Genomic DNA, 8,479 nt, shown 5'->3' with positions numbered 1-8,479 from the left:
AAATGAGAAGAAAAGAGAGAGAGAGAGAGAGAGAGAGAGAGAGAGAGAGAGAGAGAGAGAGAGAGAGAGAGAAGAACAAAACAAAGCTGGCACATTTGGAAACCTTAGAAAAGGACCCTTTAAAGAAGTATTACAGTCTAACAATTGATTTGATTTCTTCTGCCTTAAAACACCCATTACCTCCTTGAAAGAAATATTCATAGCCTTTCTAGGATTCTGGACAGACTTTAGAATTCGGAATAGTTGTATAATCACAGTATTTTTTTTAATAAATTGTAATGTTAAAACATATTTTATACATAGCTCGGTAATCTTATCTTGTGTGTTCTAGTGTATACTTTTAGTACCCAAAACTTCTGGCTTGGATTTCTTAATATGTGAAGTTCTTGAGAAGCCTTGAAAGTTTCAATTTTTGTTTCTAAATTCAGAGCAAATATCTAATTCTTTATGTAAGAGTAAGAGGTTAGTTCGGTAATAAGACTTGCTAATCCCACTTTTAAATGTCATGCCATTCACAAATTATTCTTAAATTCTTCAAAGCCAGGGGGTTTATAATGACATTAGTTATTCTGGTGTGTATTTCAGAACTGTGAGCATCTCCCTTCCTGTTGCAGTCTCCTTAACGCTCTTGCCTTTTAAAATGAGGAATTTTAATATTCTTCCCTTTAAAAAGTATGACTTTCATTGCAGGAAATATATACCTTTAAAATGATATATAATATTATGGAAAGTAATTCTTTTGAATAAGACAGTGATACATTTGAACCGATTTTGGGGGAAAATTGTAGTTTGATAGGAATTATGCTAGTATTTATGTATTTGGAAAATGATGAAAATCCTGTCAATAACATTAAAATTAGCAGTTCAGCATCAAGAATATTGACTAATGAACATTGCTTTACTTTTTTTAAAAAAATGATTATAGTATATGTGTGGCTGGTTACTTTTCTAAATGGGATTGTTTTGTGCAGCTGTATTTTCTAGAAACAAATAAAAGGGCGTAGTGTGGAGGCTTTTCTTCCTCTGGTCTTGTAGGAGTCTTTGGGGTTGAGAAAGGAACCTGCTTTATTAGGTTCAAGACAAAGGAAGATAAGGATGCTTACCTTTGAACAGAAGCTAAGCTTCCAAATAAAGCAAAAGTTTTAACATTTATTTGAAAAGGAGACAGAGCTAGACAGTAATGATCCGGTTAGCTGGTTGAAGCTAATCTTTCTTAGCTTTGCTTCTGAGAACTAAGAGTAATGCCTGTCTTTGTAAAGAGTCAAGCAAATAAGAGACTGGGGAAGTAAGTGAGTAGTTATCACAGTGAGTAGAGCTATCTGTCAGAAACACTAAATCAGTGATGGACTGTGTGTATGAAAATGATGTTTTTATAACTGCTGTGAAAAAGTGCATTTGGGTATACTGGGGTTTATCTTACCTGCAACAAAGAGTCAAGAAATAAATTTAGACTGAGATCATACCCCATATAAAGGGCCCACCCAGCCAACTTACTTAGCTTATAAAGAGTGGCTATTTGAATCTATGCATACTGCCTCTGTTCTAAACTTTATTTCAGTCCTTAGCATTTGAATTCCTGGGTGGTAGGAGAGTGTCACGGAGGTACTATTTGTGTGTGAAGCAGGGTATTCAGGAGCAGTTTGAATTGTCTGCCCCTTTGTTGAAGCTTGGCTGGGGAGAACTATTAAGCAGGCTGTCTTACATGCAGCCCATCCACTCAGGGTTGCCTTTGAAAGTCAGATGTCCGGTTCAACTCTGAGAATTTTTTTTTTTTTTTTTTTTTTTTACATAGGTAGAAAATGTTACAACTTTGCTTTGATTGTAATCTGCAATTGGTTATAATTCCTCTGGGTTTTCAGTTGAAGTCTTCGTTCCTCTTTGCTTTATAAAGTAGGAGGTGACAGTCCAGAGAAGAATTTAACTCACACTTTCAGAAGGAAGCCTTGCTCTGAAGATGTACACTGATAACAGCACCGTTTCAAAGTTTACAGCAACCAAGTTTGAAAAATGATTTCTTGTAGGCTTCTTTTAGAACACATTTAAAACCTAATTTTGGAGATACCAGCTGTTTTAAGAGTCCTAATGGAAATTTTGTTCCTAAAAAAAAAAAGAAAGAAAGAAAAGAAAAAAAGGTAGAACAAATGACTTAGACTGAAAACTGATTAATTGTTGTGTCTTATAAAATCTGATTTATCTTATACTTTTTTTTTATACCAAGCATTACCATTATGAAGCACTCCTTCTAATTGAGATTAATGTTTCAGAGCAAAGAAGCGGTTTGGAGGGCTGCATTCATTTTGAGTGCTGTTGTAATCAATTTTAGATACAGTATTCCACAATGGATCAGTTTGCATCCAAACCTGCCTTATTATGTAGAATTAACCTGCTGGTGATTGATAGCGAGACTTCTCTGTCCTGAAAAGTCATTTGTTTCCAAACAAGTGTGACAGGGTTCCTGAAAGTTTCAACATCGCACTTCTCAGAATGAAAATCTTTTGGACCTAATTTGAGCTTTTTTTTTTTTTTTTTTTTTTTTTTTTGAAACACCACATAAAGCATGAGGAAACAATCAATTCATTTTCAGCAGAAGTCTCTCCTTTTCTCCCAGCATAGTATGCCTCAGAGTGTATGCTCTTGTACATCAAAGTTGTTTATGTTTATGACATTCGAGTCATGGGTGGTAATCCTTACTCTTTTAGCTTATTCTTTTTTTTTTTTTCCTTTTCTTTTTGTTTACATCAGCATCCCAGTTGAGTATTTTTGAGCTTTTTTGAAGTTAGAAATACACACATATTAGGATTTTATTGCATGAACTGAGAGATACTCTCCTGTCTGATAGGGTGAATTTTGTCACTCCAAGGTGATGTTTGCATGTGTTTCTTATCAATATCAAGCCGGCTTCAGCTTGGTCGGGTTCTTCAGAAATATAGATTAAAATATACGTAGGCTTTGATCTGTATCGTAGCATGGATTGTGGTGTACGCTTGAAGGCTCAGTGAGACCGTTGGAAGTTTAGAAGATTAATCTAGAAAAGTACTCTGCTGTATCTGTGATGTAAAAAGGTTTCAAAAGAAAGATACAGCTGTGTATGATACACAAGACGATCTCGTGGTGGCATTTGTTCTTTGGGTCCCCATAGGAGTTACACCTCCTGCTCTATTTTAAGCTTCTGGATAATGATAGATTATTGGCATTGGATTGGTTGTTTTTCCAACTTAAAGCACTCAGTTGAAAGTTGAAGCTCTTAAAATAAAGCACTTGAACTACCATGTTGACAGTGTTGTCTTAGACAACCATTCCAATATAAACTATGAAAATGCAGAAGCATGTTCAAATATGAATAGGTGTTTTAGACATCTCAGCCAGAGTAGAAGCCATTCATGTGACGATATTGTGATAACTTGTTTTATAGTTTGAATAACTGAGGTGATTGGTATAGTCAGATCAGGTACAAAGGATTTGTTAACGGTGATCTACTCAGACTTGTGTCTTTCTAAAGTCACTTGTAAATTAACGTCAGCACGAAGCAACATTCTCTTAAGTCACATGAGCAGATAGCTGAAAGTAATGAGAAGATGATGAAGATGATGCTGGTGATGATATTCTCTTGATAGTTTGCTGAACTCTTACAGATGAGAGTGACGACAGATCTGTGATAGGTGGCAGTCTTAACTGACTTCCGTGACTTTCAGATAATAGATAGTTATAAGCCTAGAAATATGTGAAGCTTATGTGATTCTCCTTGTAAATCTGAAAGTTGATCACGGCTCATGGAGATAAGGGTTTTTTTCCTTTGCTTTTCTTTTTCTTATTTTAGCATTTTCCTGACATTTGTAGCAGGCAATCTTTTAGCTCAGACGGAAGCATGGCAAAAGCAGACAATGATACCTTTTGCAAATTAAACCATTCAATAAGTCATAGTGCCCATAATCATATCTACATATAGAAGCCACTGTGGAATACTATTGGTTGACACATTTGCAAACATTGCAGGGTATTAAGTATTTGGAGAGGGAAGAGGATGATGTCACTAGGGTATCATAATGTGATCGTGTTATTTAGTAATAACCAGCTATTTTATAAGTGGGTTTACTGTGTCTCTCTGCCTTAAACCCAAAAGGAGATAAAGAGATGAAGGGAGGGAGGGAGGAGGGAGGGAGGAAGAAAAGGAGAGAGGGGGCGAATGAAAGAATCTGAGCACCTTTTATAAAGAGTTATGGTTCTAGTGCTTTCCAAAGGCAATGCTGGGGTCCCCAAGAAAAGCAACGTAAAGAGCAGTAAATTGGGTAAGTAAAGATGAACATTAATATAGATTTTTTTTTTAACTTTGAAGAAGTCACATTTTAGAACCATGCAGGAAAATTAGAACCCTGCTTTCTGGGACTGAACCCAGAATTCCGAATCCTGTGAACAAGCCCTTGTATCACAGAGGAAAGACAATGTCTCAACAGCCCTTGGTATAGGTGTGCTTTCTGTAAATGTGGGGCCAAGCATGAAGTTAAGTCTCCATATAGAGGCTTAAGTAAAAACTCAAAATTCAGAAACTTGGATAATTTAATAAGATCATTAAGAGGTAAGTGACAAAGGTCACTTATATTTGACAATAAGGTTCTCTCTCAATTCATTTCCACCGTTCTGTCATCTCTTCAATTAGTAGTTAAGATTATGCTGATAGTTCTTCCTTCAGTTATTAAAACTTCGGAAGAAATAGAAGCCTGCTAATGACTGTCTTCCTACAGTCAGACTCTGAAGTAGCTCTGGTACCACAACTCTGATAGTAGAATTATACGAATTTATTGCCCTCTTATTGCCCTCTACCTCTCGCCTTGCACAAAAGAGAGGGAAGCTGTCTTTTTTTTTTTTTTTTTTTAAAGTAGAATGAGCTATTTCGTCTTCAGATAAGCTCAAATCATATTTTGCGATTCGAATTGTTAGCCCCCTATCAGCACGAGGAGGTGCCTTTTTGAACAACAACGTGATCCCACAGAAGAAGTCTTCATTCAGGACTGACTCCACCATCTCTATTGTGCCCAGCATTTGACTCCTGCACTGGGATGGTATCCTAAGAGAGTTAATGCATATGGACTTCACACTGGAAGGTATGTTACACACAGAGAGTAAAATGATTATTTGGCTTTTTAACTTATAATGAGAAATGCATAGAGTATTTTGATGCATTTGCATGAAGCCCGGGCGTTATATTAATACTGGAAATGTTTATTTTGGTCATTATAAGAGTGAAGCAATTGAAAAGTGCATCTATTGTTTGTTTTCCGTCTAGCAGATGGTCTTTTAATGTGTAACATCTCTGCTCATATTTTTAATTAAGGAATTTGGAATTTATCTACATGTAGGTGGGAAAAGTTGGCAAGAGATTTTAAAAGCGTCGGCACTGGGCCTTCCTCTATTTAAAATAATCACCAAAAAATCTGCAGGAGACATAGCTAATAAATTTTGTTATTTTTAGAATTTCCAATCATTTCTAGCTAAAGCCATCTTGAAAAAGAAGATTTTAACTTTTTCCTCATAGGGATAAGAACAAAAACTTCCAATGGTATTATGTTATTTTTATACAGGCAAACAAAAGTAAAATCAGTATTTCAAATGGAATTGGTTGTTTTTTCATATTTTGTGTGATTATTAATATTACACAAATGTAGGTTAAAATATGGCAGATAACAAAAATTAAATGATGTAAAAATAGATAAATGACTCCTAATACAAAGGACTAAAGACTCCTGTAAAAATAACCACATTTTGTCTTATGTAAAATACAACTAATGCTTCTCATAGGGATATTTGGAGTCACACAATACTATCAATATTAACAGGAGAATAACTTGACACAGTTCAAATAACTGAAAACATAACCCTCATCTTGTTAGCTAGCACTCTAAACATTCTCAAATCATGGTTAAAGTCTTGTGAAAACAAAACAAAACCATGTTCTCCTAGGAAAAAGAGAATGTGTATGTTGCCCTATGAAACTATCAATGAATTGGAGGTCAGAAAAGGGTGAGACCTAAAGAGAGCTGCCCAGATGTTACTCAACAATCAGAACAGAACAGATGTGTCCGCCCTCACAGTGGGGTAAGCTGGTATTTCTGTTTTAACTTAGCCTCTGACACGTTTCTCTGCACCGAGGGACCATATTGACAATTAAAATGAATTTTAATTTAGACGAAAATCAAAATTGTTCCTCAAAGGTAAGATACTCTTCTCAGGTATGAATAGATTATCCTATCATGTTTTCTGTGATTTAAAAAAAAAAATCAAGGAAATCAAAAGTTTTCCTTAACCATTGCTTTTGTCCTAATATGTATAATATCCCAATGACAAGTATCTGGTGCAAATATTTTTACATACTATACTCATGTAATTTGATTTGCCAACTTTTTTTCATAATTACTAATTTAAAAATTTTTATTGTGGCAGGAACTTTGAATCAGTATAATTCACAAGATGCTTTTAAAATGTTTTATATTTTATGTTGCTAGCCTTGTTGAATTTTTGGTTGTGTTTTAATTTGTAAGGTAGTAGATAATAGCATTTCTAGTGTTCTAACTTAAAGACAGTAATGGCTTTAAGTAAAATTCATTTAGGTAAGGACAGTAAAAGTGTAAATTTAAGCAATAAATTTATTTTTAAAATTATAGATTTAAAAAAATAATAATTTAATTCGAAATATATTTTCAAATAAAGAAGACCTATGTTATACATTTGAAAATTCAAATATTGTATGATGAAATTGAACTATAAACTATAATAATTTAAGCTACTTATGCATGTGGTTTTTATTGGTTATATTTTTTCATTACTTAGGAAATGTGATTTTTCTTTATGTGAATAATAAGTCCATAACTTAGGAATTATTAGTAAGCAAAATATACAGAAACTCACATCTGATTTAAGTTAGCCTAAAACCAAAAATTATCCAATATATCAAGCAGTCTAGAAAATTATAAATATACCTTAGTGTATATCACATTTTATGTTATTTAGACATTTGGAAAATATCATTAAGCTATGTAGATATGCAACCTACACAGATGATCAAGAAGTTACTATGTATATGAAAGAAGAATGATGTTTATATTATTATTTGTAAGTCACAAACCATGAATGTATTCGTAAAGTCAAGGTTAAATTGCAAAGAATATCAATTCTTGCTATTCAAGGTTAAGATAATTTCAATAATGTCAATATAAATGTTCATTCACCTATGACGCTAGCAAGTTGGGTCAACCCTCAGTCAGTGAGGCCATAATGGAAGTCTAATGTCTTTTCCCTTAATTTTTAAATACAATCTGCAGTTTCAAATAAAATAATTCAACTCCAGCCTGTAGATGTGTGGTATATCGGCCAATTGTAATTTCCAGGAAAGGACTGGGTCCTTGTTTTGTTGTATTTCATCAGGCTAATTTTCCTTACAACATCTGAGGGAAGTCTCATTTAAAAATTGTATTTTATTTCAGGTAGGACTTTTAACATATCACATTTGGTGAATTCTGTATTTAACTATATGCCAAGGTTAATGTCTACTCTTTAAATCATTAATGTATCACTTTTAATTTAAATATGTTAGGTTTGTGGATTGTGTAATTAGCATTTAAGTTGTGAAAAGACTGTATGATTTGCTTTGAAATTTTTAAATGGTGGAAAAAGCAAAGTATAAATATTTCCCTATCTTGAAAAAAATGTTATTAATAATGAGCCTTTGGGAAATCTTACTATTATTTTTATCTTCTTTTAAAGTGCATATTCTAAGGTATTTTTTACCATTTAAATTTAAATGTAGAACATAATAATTTGCTTTAGGAGTCGATGTAAATTAATAATGTGCATAATGGCTTTTTTATTTTTCAAAGGAAGTGACTTAGTCTTTGTATATGAGGCCCTGATTCCTTTAAGATTAACAGTCGTTTGTATAAATGGCTAATTTCTCCCCTTTTTTGGGGGGTGGGGGAAGACTGTTAAATAGTTTTTAAGTTCCCATTATGACTTTTAAAAGAATAGCACATCAGGCAGAGGAAGCTTTGTGGCTCAGCTGTTTGATGAAGGATTACACATCCCCCTCTGATCTGTGATCCCAGCAGCTATTGCACCAAAGATTCATCAAGGAGCACTGGACTGGCTGGCCATGGTTTCATTTCCTTTAAACAGTTAGTTGATTTCTTTTCTAGATCAAAACTGTATGTGGAATTGTCACACTAAATATACATTTGGGGCAGGAATAGGTACAATGTTTCAAATCCAAGATCAAAACCACTAAGGCAGCAAAGTTTTTAGAGGAAGCCTTTTCATTTGTTGCAGATAATCAAAGGCTCCAGGGACTCTGGGGTCCTCACTCATTCAGGTGCTCTGCCTGCAAGATGCAGAGTCATTAGGGTCCCCGGAATGGTGACTGTCTTACAGGCTTTCCCTCTTGTTAATGGTGATAGCAACTCTTGTGGGAAAGAAACTAGTGACTTACAAAAAT

The 8,479-nt window shown here is 34.1% G+C and overlaps 1 protein-coding gene across 11 annotated transcripts in view; it reads left to right on the top strand.

The window, feature by feature from the left end:
- Tenm3 (teneurin transmembrane protein 3) overlaps positions 1-8,479 on the top strand; it is a 604,001-nt gene that overhangs the window by 1,289 nt on the left and 594,233 nt on the right. The window contains exon 1 of one of the 11 annotated variants that reach the window (XM_076914137.1): positions 5,033-5,099. The exons of the other annotated variants lie outside the window; for them this stretch is intronic. The gene's annotated coding sequence lies outside the window, so the exon portion shown is untranslated. Of the gene's footprint in view, positions 1-5,032; positions 5,100-8,479 lie in introns of those variants that run through there. 11 annotated transcript variants of the gene reach the window in all.

Source organism: Arvicanthis niloticus, chromosome 16 (genome assembly GCF_011762505.2).
Source record: "Arvicanthis niloticus isolate mArvNil1 chromosome 16, mArvNil1.pat.X, whole genome shotgun sequence".
Classification (NCBI taxonomy): Eukaryota; Metazoa; Chordata; class Mammalia; order Rodentia; family Muridae; genus Arvicanthis; species Arvicanthis niloticus.
Note: the sequence above shows the minus strand (reverse complement) of the source record. Positions and strands in the feature narration are given on the sequence as shown.